Below are 12704 nucleotides of genomic sequence, written 5' to 3'. Positions count from 1 at the left end.
TTGTATTACCATTACTAAATTACTTGATTTAAAATAGATTAATCCCGGAGTTCCCGTCGTGGCGCAGTGGTTAACGAATCCGACTAGGAACCATGAGGTTGCCGGTTTAGTCCCTGCCCTTGCTCAGTGGGTTAACTGATCCGGCGTTGCCGTGAGCTGTGGTGTAGGTCGCAGACGCGGCTCGGATCCCGCGTTGCTGTGGCTCTGGCGTAGGCTCGTGGCTACAGCTCCGATTCGACCCCTCGCCTGGGAACCTCCATATGCTGCGGGAGCGGCCCAAGAAATAGCAACAACAACAAGAACTACAACAAAAAAGACAAAAGACAAAAAAAATAGATTAATCCTAATCCCAGTTTTTTTTTTCTAAATTTTTTTTTTGGCCATATCTGCTGCAAGTGGAAGTTCCTAGGCCAAGTACTGAACCTGCTCACAGCAGCAGCCCAGGCTGCTGCAGCGACAATGCCAGATCTTTAACCTGCTATACCACAAGAGAACTCCCTAATGTCAGTTCTTAAAATTCGTATTTGAAAATTCTTAAGAAAAATCTATTTTATATTTAACAGATTATATTATTGGCATATAGCTTATTACTGTCAGATGACAAAATAGTTGTTGAATAAGCATTATTGAATCAATTATTGAATGAATTATGCATATTGGGTATAAAAATATTTGATGTAATTATTCTCAATCAAAAGGAAAAATATTAAGCCAATTATGACAATAATAGTTCTATTTTTGTAATTGCTCCCAAAAGTATAACATATATAATCTGTACATCATTATGTACACTATTAATTGATTCTCATAAAACTGTGAAGTAAATGTTATTATTGTTATCACTCCTATTTTATAGATAAGAAAAGTTAGATTTGAACTTCTGGGTAAATTGCCAAAGTTGGTATACCTACTAATTAGAATAATTAGAACTGTCTGACTTCAAAGTTCAAGTTCTTGACAGCTTTTGTCTACTAGTGTTGCTACCTAATATGTCACCCATGATATGTTTAAGAAGGACTTCCATGCACTTGACTCTGGGAGCAACATATAATTATCTGAAGTAGACTCTACTTTTAAGAATGTAGCACTCTAAGGAAATAATTTACATGTGTGTGTATTTATATATAATTAAAAATAATTTTACATACTTATATAAGTTGTAAAGTGATATATAACATGCAATAAATGATAAATTAGTAAAATAGGCAATAATCACTTAATTTTCTAATCCATTATGATTTATTAAAAAAAAACCTCTCTGTCTATTATTGCAAAATTTGGTGTCCTGGCATTAAAATAATTCAAAGATGTATTATAATTTTTTTATTTTGTTAATTTTTAAGTTAAAAATTCTCAAACTCTGAAGTTAAAGATAAGAATCACCTAGAGAGTTCTTTAAACTATTTGTTTATTGGCACTGCCCCTTTGATATTCTAAGCCTATAAGCTTAAGGCCCAGAACTTGCATCTTTAATGAGTCCTCCTGATGTTCTGATGCAGGTGGTCTTTGACTTTGATTTTTCAATAATCCCTTTATTTAAAAGGAAAAAATTACTAAAATTTTGTTATCTCCCAGAAGTGCTCTTGAAAATTATACAAAAATCAGATTTTTTGACAGGTGTTTATATTATGAATTTATTTGTTAATAAAACACAATGTGCATAGTATGCACTCAAATTACAAATTATATCTTAGATCTATGCTTGCTATCTATATTTTTCATTTTCAGAAAGAGTTCAAATAGTTTTATTACAAAAGCAGCATAAATATCAACAGAAAATCACACTGTATTTATGAAAGTGGTATGAATCTAACAATAATTAGATGTACTTCATAAGTAGAGCTACACTTTATAGTAGTTATTATATATCTAACTACTTTTTATGGCACTTGCTTCCTGGAATTTGACTGGGTCATCATCTTTGATATCAAACCGTTATTAGTTAAAAAGAAAAAATAGTCATTAGGAAGCAATAGCCTTCTCTAAATAACTTTGGTTTCTCAGAATAAGCAAGAAGCAGAAACACAAACATTGAGGGCACTCTAGCAATTTAACACATTCAATATGGAATGGGAAAATTCTTCTTTAAAAACTTGCTTATTAGATCCTTAGAGCATAATTTTCATGATGAATGAGCAAGCCATGATGACATTAACATAAGTATTTTATCACTAAATCAAAACTATAAAGAGTTCTTGGGCCAAAACTGAATCAAGAAGAAATAGATAATTTGAACAGACTGATCACAGAAATGAAATTGAATATGTAGTAAAAACAGGCCCTACAAAAAAAAGTCCAGTACCAGACAGTTTAAGTGGCAAACTCTACCAAACACACAAAGAGCTTACACCCATGCTCCTTAAACTTTTCCAAAAGGTTGAAGAAGGAACACTCCCAAAGATATTCTATGAAGCCACCATCACCCTAATACCAAAACCAGACAAAGATACTACCAAAAAAGAAAATTATAGGCCAATGTCTTTGATGAATATAGATGCAAAAATTCTCAACAAAATTTTAGCCAACCAGATCCAACAACACATAAAAAAGATCATATACCATGAAAAAGCAGTATTCATTCCAAGTTCACAAGGATGACTCAACATATGCAAACCAATGTCATACATAACATTAACAACAAAAAGTCAAAAATCACAACAGAAATTGACATAACATTGTAAATCAACCGTAATAGAAAAAATAAAAATATTTTAAAAATAAAATAATAAAAATAATTTGCTAAAAAGAAAAAAAAAACACGTGATCATCTCAATAGATGCAGAAAAAGCATTTGACAAAATCCAACATCCATTCATCATAAAAACTCTTACCCAAGTGGGTATAGAGGGAACATATCTCAACATAATAAAAGCCATTTATGACAAACCCATAGCCAACTCAGCAGAGGAAAGCTGAGAGCCGTCCCACTAAAATCTGGAACAAGACATGGATGTCCATTCTCGCCACTTTTATTCAACATAACATTGGAAGTCCTAGCCACAGCAATCAGACAAACAATAGAATAAAAAATATCCAAATTGGAAGAGAAAAGTTAAATTGTCACTCCATGCAGATGACAGGATACTATATATAGAAAACCCAAAGGACTCCACACAAAAACTATTCAAACTGATCAACAATTCAGCAAAGTAGCAGGATACAAGATTAATATTCAGAAATCAGTTGCATTTCTGTATACTAACAATGAAATATTAGAAAAGGAAAAAAAATTTTAATGGATGGAAGTAGAGACTCTCATACAGGGTGAAGTAAGTCAGAAAGAGAAAGACAAATACCATATGATATCACTTATATCTGGAATCTAATAGATGGCACAAATGAACCTTTCCACAGAAAAGAAAATCATGGACTTGGAGAATAGACTTGTGGTTGCCAAGGTGGAGGGGGAGGGAGTGGGATGAACTGGGAACTTGGGGTTAATAGATGCAGACTATTGCCTTTAGAATGGATAGGGAATGAGATCCTGCTGTATAGCACTGGGAACTATGTCTAGTCACTTATGATGGACCATGATAATGTGAGGAAAAAAAATGTATACTTGTATGTGTAACTGGGTCACCATGCTGCACAGTAGAAAATTGACAGAACACTGTAAACCAGCTGTAATGAAAAAAAAATTAAAACCACTAAAAAAATTAAAAAATCTTTTAAAATTGCAACATCATAAATTAAATACCTAAGAATACCAACGAGATGAAAGGCTTATACACTGAGAATTGTAAAATATTAATCAAGGAAATTAAAGAGGATTCAAAGAAGTAGAAAGATAACCCATGATCCTGGATTGGAAGAATTAATATCATTAAAATGGCCATACTACCTAAATCAATCCTCAGATTTAATGTGATCCCTATCAAACTACCCATGACATTTTTCACAGAACTAGAACAATCCAAAAATTTATATGGAACCGTAAAAGACCCAGAATTGCCAAAGCAATACTGAGGAAAATAAGACAAAGCTGGAGGCATAACTCTCCCAGACTTCAGACAATACTACAAAACTACAGTAATCAAGACGGTGTGGTACTGATACCAAAACAGACATATGGATCAATGGAAGAGAATGGAGAGGCCAGAAATAAACCCAGACACCTAAAGTCAATTAATCTTCAACAAAAGAGGCAAAAATATAAAATGGGAAAAAGTCTCTTCAACAAGTGGTGCTGGAAAAACTGGACAGCTGCATATGAATCAATGAAACTAGAACATACCCTCATACCATGCATAAAAATAAACTCAAAAGGGCTTAAAGACTTAAGATAAGGTACCATAAAACTCCTAAAAGAGAACATAGGCAAAACATTCTCTGATATCAACCATGCAAAGGTTTCCTTAGGTCGGTCTCCTAAGGCAATAGAAATAAAAACAAAAATAAACAAATAGGACCTAAATACACCAATGGGACAAGGTTTTGCACAGCAAAGGAAACCATAAAAAAAAGACAAGCTAAAGAATGCAAATGGTGCAACCAACAAGGCCTTAATCTCCAAAACATATAAACAACTTGTATAACTCAACAGCTCCCCCCCCCCAAAAAAAACAACCCAAATGAAAAATAGACAAAAGACCTAAACAGATATTTCTCCAAAGAAGACATAATGGACGGCCAACAGGCACATGAAAAAATGCTCAACATCACTAATTACTAGAGAAATGCAAATCAAAACTACAATGAGATATCACCTCACACCAGTCAGAATGGCCATCATTAACAAGTCTACAAATAACAAATGCTGCAGAGGGTGTGCAGAAAATGGAACCTTCCTACACTGGTGGTGGGAATGTAAATTAGTACAACCACTATGGAAAACAATATATAGAACTACAACATGATCCAGCAATCCCACTCCTGAGCATATATCCTGACAAAACTACAATTCAAAAAGATACATGCACCTCTATGTTCATTGCAGCACTATTCACAGTAGCCAAGACATGGAAACAACCTAAATGTCCATCAACAGATGAATGGATTAAGAAGATGCAGTACATATACACAAAGGAATACTGCTCAGCCATAAAAAAGAACAAAAGAATGCCATTTGCAGCAACATAGATGCAAATAGAGATTATCATACTAAGTGAAGTCAGAAAGAGAAAGACAAATACCATATGATATCACTTATATGTAGAATCTAAAATGTGGCACAGATAAACCTATATACAGAGCAGAAACAGACTCACAGACATGGAGAACAGACTTGTGGTTGCCAAAGGGGGAGGAGGATGTGGAGTGGACTGGGAGTTTGGGGTTAGTAGATGCAAACTGTGACATTTAGAATGGATAAGCAATGAGGTCCTTCTGTATGCCACAGGGAACTACATCCAATTGCTTGTGATAGAACATGACAAAAGATAATATGAGAAAAAATGTATGTGCGTGTGTGTATGACTAGGTAACTTTGCTGTAGAGCAGAAATTGACAGAACATTGTAAATCAATTATAATTTAAAAATTAAAAAATAAAACATGCAAAAAAATAAGGGAAAAAAAAGAATCCTTGGCTATAATACATTCTTACTCTATACCAATGAGTCTGTAAATTTAACTCCATTTTCATCTTCTAAGAAAACCTCTGGAGTTCTGAACTATTTGGAATTAGGCCTAAGTTTAATATAGAAACTTCTGTACAAATGGCACCTAAGGAATTTTTGTGTCATCTTTGAGTAAGTACATAGAAGTCCTCACTAAAATAAATAAAACTAGAAAACACTGCCATTTAAATACATGGAAAGACAGTTAACATACATGTTTGGAAGACCCAATATTGTCAAGACAGCAATTCTCCCCAAATTGATCTATAAATTCAAAGGAATCCCTGTAAGACCTTTGCAGGCTTTTCATGGCAATCAACAATTGGGTCCTATTATTCATATGGAAATGTAAAGGCTAAAACAATTTTGAAAAAGAACAAAGTTGAAAGATTTATACTAGCTGATTTCAAATTTTATTATAAAGACAATAATAAGACAGTGTAGTATTAGGGTTAGGACAGGCATATAGATCAATACAACAGAATTCAGAGTCCAAAAAGTAACTTTATATTTATATTGACTTAATTTCAACAAACCTGCCAAGAAAAGCCAATGAGAAAGGTAATCTTTTCAACAAATAGTGCTGGGGCTAACAAATGCTGCTTGGATATCTGTATCTTTTAAAAAAGGAATTTAGAATCTTACTTCATATCATACACAAAAATTAACTGAGAATGGATCATTGATCTACACATAAGAGCTAAAACTATAAAGCTTCCAGAAAAAAAATAAGAGAAAATCTTTGTGATCTTGGTCTAGGTAGAGTTATTAAGTTCAACACTAAAAGCGCAATCTTTAAAGAAAAAAATAATAAACTACACACCATCAAAACTAAAAACTTTTGTGTTTCAAAAGTCACCATTAAGAAAATTAAGAGGCAAAACCAAACAGTGAGAAAACATTTGCAAGTCATATTTCTAACAAGAAACCGGTACCCAAAATATACTAAAATATATATATTTTTTAATAGACATTTCATCAAAGAAGAGATACAAATCTCCTTAACCACCATACATTCTGGAAGAAACAAACTATAAAAAATCAATATTATATAAAATATAAAATTTTTAATAATTCAACTGTATCAATGAAATTAAATATATAAATTCTTAAAATGGTTAATAATTGACACTGTCTTTATAGTTTGACTTACTATACCACATAGTAACATAATATTTTATGAGGGTAGACCAACAATGACTTTTTAAAAAATGTTAGCAACACAGAATGGGATTTAATGGGAAAAAAATGTAGCTCCTTAGAAATTTAGTTGCTTTGATTTTTCTTATATTGAAGTTTAGTGAGTTTCAAGAGAAATTTTAAAGTTAATTTGGAGAAGAAATAACAATTTGACCCAAAGTAAATAATTCTCTTTCTCTCTTATGTACAGTATATGCCATATACTTTATTTATTTTTTTTTTTTTTTGGTCTTTTTGCCATTTCTTGGGCCGCTTCCGCGGCATATGGAGGTTCCCAGGCAAGGGGTCGAATTGGAGCTGTAGCTGCCGGCCTACGCCAGAGCCACAGCAACGCAGGATCCGAGCCGCGTCTGCGACCTACACCACAGCTCAGGGCAACTCCGGATCATTAACCCACTGAGCAAGGGCAGGGATCGAACCCGCAACCTCATGGTTCCTAGTCGGATTTATTAACCACTGCGCCACGATGGGAACTCCCTACTTTCTTAACTCAGTTTTGAAAATATATTTCAAAAAGACCTCCAGGTCTACAAATAGTTTGCTAAAACCCTGGCCCACCTATCATCTGAAAGAGAATAAATTCTGTGGTAGAGACTATCTGAGGTATGTGTGCGTGTGAAGTTATTTTTATTTACTTTTATTTTTTATTTTTTATTTTTGTTTTTTTGTCTTTTTGCCTTTTCTTGAGCCGCTCCCACGGTATATGGAGGTTCCCAGGCTAGGGCTCCAATCGGAGCTGTTGCTGACAGCTTATGCCAAGCCACAGCAACGCGGGGATCCAAGCCACGTCTGCGACCCACACCACAGCTCACGGCTGCGACCCACACCATAGCTCACGGCAACGTCGGATCCTTAACCCACTGAGCAAGGCCAGGGATCAAACCCGCAACCTCATGGTTCCTAGTCGGATTTGTTAACCACAGAGCCATGACGGGAACTCCCAAGTTATTTTTAATTTTCATGAATATTTTATGTGCCCTTTTCTTGATATAAGCATTATTTAGATCCTCAACTTCCTCCCTGTTAGTGATAATGGTTAAACATTAAACTTTTTTTGCAACTTTTTACTTAAAATTGATCGTGTTGAAGTGTATAATTCAGTGGTGTTTGGTACCTACACAACATTGTGCATCACCATCTACTTCTAGACCATTTCCATCATTCCAAAAGGAAACCCCATAGCTGTTAGCAGGCCCTCTCAACTCTCACCTACACCCCAAGGCCTGACAACCATTAATCTACTTTAGTCTCTAAGAATTTACCTATTATGGACATTCCAATAAATGGAATCATGCAATATGTGGTCTACAATACCTTACATTTTACAGCACCTTGTTTCAACATACTTTAATTTTTTAAGAGGTAGATGTGAAAGACCACTTTCTTCGTTTGTTTTTTTTTAATGACTTTAACTTAAAAGAATAGAGTCACTTTTTAGTTAAATGAAATATTTTCAAATCACAGCTATTTTCAAAAGTAGCCAGTACTTATAAAGCATGTGAACCTGGGTAACGTATTCAACCCTCTGAACATCAGTTTCTTATCTATAAGGCTACATAACATTAGCAATCTTTTAGGATTATCCTAAAGACTAGAGATGTTTGTGCTTGGCACAAGCCAGAGGCAGTACCCATTATTACTTCACAAAGATTGTCTAACTACCATCATCATTTTAATTTGACACTCATCTGTTTACACTATGCTATATTCTAGTGAAAAGAATGATGACCTAGGAATCAAGAAACGAGGACTCCAGACCAACCTCTGCCATTAACTAGTATAAATGCATGTCCTTACCACTTTGACGCTGGTTTCATCATCTGGAAATTAAGAAGTTAGTCTAAAAAACTAGTCTCCATTTGATCCCTACAGTCCTTCTCCAAACAAAACATATATGATTGCACAAGACAGATGCACTATATAGTAATTATTCCCTTTTCCTAAATAAGAGCAACACATCCCAAAGGGTATCTGAGATAACTTTTTAAAGTGGGAGAATACATTAAAATGTTTATTATTACTTATCGAAAAATAAATAAAAGTTCTTCAGTGTTTACTATGCAGATTGAAAGTAGTATATTCACAGAAAGCCAAATGATCAAGTGCCATGTATCCTATGAGGTATGAGAAGGGAAGAGTGGAAGTTCATCTATATAGAAAAATGGGTTGAGAGTGGTACTCATATTTCTCCGTTCACGTGAAGTATCTTGAAATGCATTGTAATCTGTTCTGAAACAACTACCATCCCGAGGTTAGAAAGAAATGACACATTGGAAGTGTGATTATTTTTCTGGCCATGCTCTCTATTTGAGTTCTAGACATTGGTCCAGATATCTTCTAACCTTCTATCATAAGCTATACAACTTCCTTATCTGACCTCAATACTCTCATCATAAAATCAACACTTGTAGGCTTTTAGACTCCACTACTCATTACCAACCTTAGCATTCTATACATATAATTTATTTCTATATTCACTCACCATTGTGGAGTAACAGTTCAAGTCATGAAAATGGAAATGAGAATTGATTTCTTACACTGAATATTGCTTCCTATGTATTACCATGCATAACGAGTATGTTTTCTGTAAATTCATTTTATAATCTAAATTATAATAAAATGGAAATATCAATATGTCTTAGTCAACCTATGTTACTTTGACATTTTAGTCCCATTTTATTTTCCTTAATATAATAATATAAATTTTTTTTCACAACTTTTTTTCACAAATAAAGCAATTCAATAAACTGGGCCATTTGAGAATCTGGAATTAGCATTTTAAAAGGTACTAAATTCTACCATTCACACTATACTATATTACCTTTAAAAAGCAGTCTTTACTCTAGTTCCATACCCCAGGGTAGTTTTATAAGTAAGTTAACTTAAAATAAATTCCTTTTAGGACATCTGAATTTTAGAAGGGATCCAACATGGACTACCACACATCACCCAAGATTAAATAATATGAGAAATATTTGTTATAAAAATATCCTCCTAGACGCCTTTTCATGGCCTGGTAATTTAAAGATTGTCAAGGTATTTACTCCTAGAAGAAAATTCAACACTGAATGTCAACAGAAAATTTAAAGTCATATGTAAATATCCTAAATTCCTGCTTCATACATTTAAAAGATAAATTCCATCCTTACTAAAGTAATGTTACAATCATTACTATTTCATATGGTCTCCATTTATACCCATCTCAAAGAATTTATAATAATGATTAAATATTTAAAGAGAAAACAGCAGTCTCTCAACAAGTTAAATGGAATCCTACCTCTAGATTAGCCAGATTGTGAGGTCCATGTGGACAGGGCTTTTTCTGTTTTGTTCATTGCTGTACTCCCATCACCAAGAACATGTTTGACTAATAGTAGGTGTTTAATAAGTGAATGAATCTTCTGAACCTGACTGTTCTATTGCTTCAGACATAACATTCAGGTGCTGTCAAAACCAGACTATACTCTGGGCCTAGAAGAGTTGAATGTCCTAACCATGTGTCTAGGCCCTACAAATGCCCTGATTCAGAAAAAAAAAAAATAATCTCAGAAGCTCCCTAAAAAGGACTGAGAGAAAAGAGATCATATCAGGGCCTCCTCCCTACCAACTCTCAAAATATACTTTATACACACTAAATTAAGGTAAACCTTGAAGGCTTAAAAAGACTTTATTCCACCCTTCCACTTGAATCAGAATTCATACATTCACTCATTTGGCATACTAATCCATTCTTATGATTTTTCTTTCTCTCTTACTTCTCTACCTACCTCTGAATCCTTCTGTTCCACATCTAATCTTGGCTTTTAATGACTTTCTAAATGACTTTCCAACCATAGTGCAAAGTTTCCATGGCTAAAACTAAAAACCCTACCTTCCACCTCCACTGTACAATGCTTTACAGGGTTTCATTTCCCCATTTTTCCTTCTTAGCAGATAGTACTGGTAAGCCATCTTTCATAAAATCCTGAAACCTAGAATTTATCTCAGTGTCTGTATTTCCATTAACAATGGTAACAGCAGCTAACTTTTATTGAGAACTCACTAAGTGCCAGGTACTTCATATAGGTTATTTCACTTACTCATCACAAAACACAAGAGAAAACACAACCATTCCCTTCACATTTTTCAACTGAAGAAACTAAAGGCTTATCACTTTCTCCAGATCATACAGCACATAAATAGCATTACTGGAACCTAGAAGACTGTGTTTTAAAATACTATGCCACATTACCTCTCACATAATTATCTACAAAGTCATCTGATTAATTTTCTAAAATAGAGCCCCAAATTATTTCTTCCTTTCTCTTCCAAGCACTAAAAACTCCAGTCCAGGATCTGATTTTTATAAATCAGGTTAACAATGTAAGGTAAAAGAATACTTTTTTAAAACTACTTTTAAAAGACCTATATTCTAGTTTTGACTTCATCACTATGGGACTTCTGACAGGTTATTCACACTCCCTGTACCTCAATTCCTTACATTGAAAATTAAGACAATTAAGATGATAAGATCTGCTTTACTCAACATTATGTTTATTTTTTGAGGTGAAAAAAAAAAAAGCCATAAAAGCAATTGGGGAAGTTGAAAATTCTATACAAGTATAAAAGTAGGCCAATAAGTCAACGACCTTTCTAGCCTCTCAGGCTTATTTTTTTAAATAATGAACTGCTATCATAATTCTCTCTTGCCATTAAACTATGTAACTATTTTGTCCTGGCTATTATCCACATGAAATGCAAACTTTTGCCTCTTAAAAAATGTCCATCCAACTTGCTGTAGACCTTTTCTAACCAAACTTGTATTTTCTCTGTTCTTTCCAGCCACAAACTGACTGCCCATCTAGCCCAGTAATGTTACAGTCTTCTAAATTTTTCTAGTTAATCCTCATTTGCTCCTAAACCTTTCAAATATTCCCTGACAATTCATATGCCACATTAAACTGACTTCAGCTTGCTTTTCTAGGAAACTTCCAAACCCCTTCCCCATTAAAAAAAAAAAAAAGAAAAAAGGCTTTTTTTTCCCCCATACCTTAATCTTGCTTAAATTTCCATTCTCCAATTCCTATGTATAGTTCCTCTGTCTCATCTAGGAAACAATAATTCTCTGACATTCTTGACACCCTTTATTCCGAGTACCCACAGAATCCTAATTTATGTATCTATTCAAGCTTGGGGATACAGACAAATCCTTTACTCTTATTTTTGTAAAATAACTCCATTTCGATGTGTAAAGAGATGCCTCTACCTTTAAGCAGGCAAGCTAATTAAAATGCTTTCCTCTTTTTCTCCTCTCTGACACTGCCCCAGCCTTTTATTTAGGCTCCATTCTTGGTGGTGGCTCCTGCACTAGTCTCACCTCCCTGCTCCCTCCCTGCCCAAGTCTGACATCCTGAGAAGTAGGCATGCTCAGTAGCCACAGCCAATTCTGGGATACAAACTGGAATCTTTTGCAGATTTTGAGCCCGGCAGGAGAGGTAAGGCCCTAAAAATACAGTGGCCCAGAATTTGCTCACTCCCCCTGGAGAATCATTTGATTGAAAGACATGTTCAAAGCCTAGGAATGGACTCAGATATGGAGAGCTTGCTGCCAGTCCCTAGCCTGCAAGGTGGGTCACCAACCTAAGCAACAGAGAGCTGAGAACAGCCCCTCAGCCTGGTTAATGCAGAACACAGATCTGCTGTCCTGATCTGTGATAGCACCGATAGATGGCTGGAAGCTAGCATTTGGCATCTCTGTTGCGTCAAGAAAACACTGTTGTTTTTCTTTTCTTCCCTGAACACAGCAACATCAGCTGCTCTAGGCTGAGAAAGAAGATGCTGCCTGAAGATCTATAAAGTCTGTGAGCCAGCCAGAGATTGTAGGAAAGAGAGGCAAATTAACTATTCACCTAAGAGTCAGATCTAGGGAGACAGCTTACAGCCCATAAATAAACATTTGGCTATTTCC

Source organism: Phacochoerus africanus, chromosome 3 (assembly GCF_016906955.1).
Source record: "Phacochoerus africanus isolate WHEZ1 chromosome 3, ROS_Pafr_v1, whole genome shotgun sequence".
Classification (NCBI taxonomy): Eukaryota; Metazoa; Chordata; class Mammalia; order Artiodactyla; family Suidae; genus Phacochoerus; species Phacochoerus africanus.
This window is presented reverse-complemented; position numbering follows the sequence as displayed.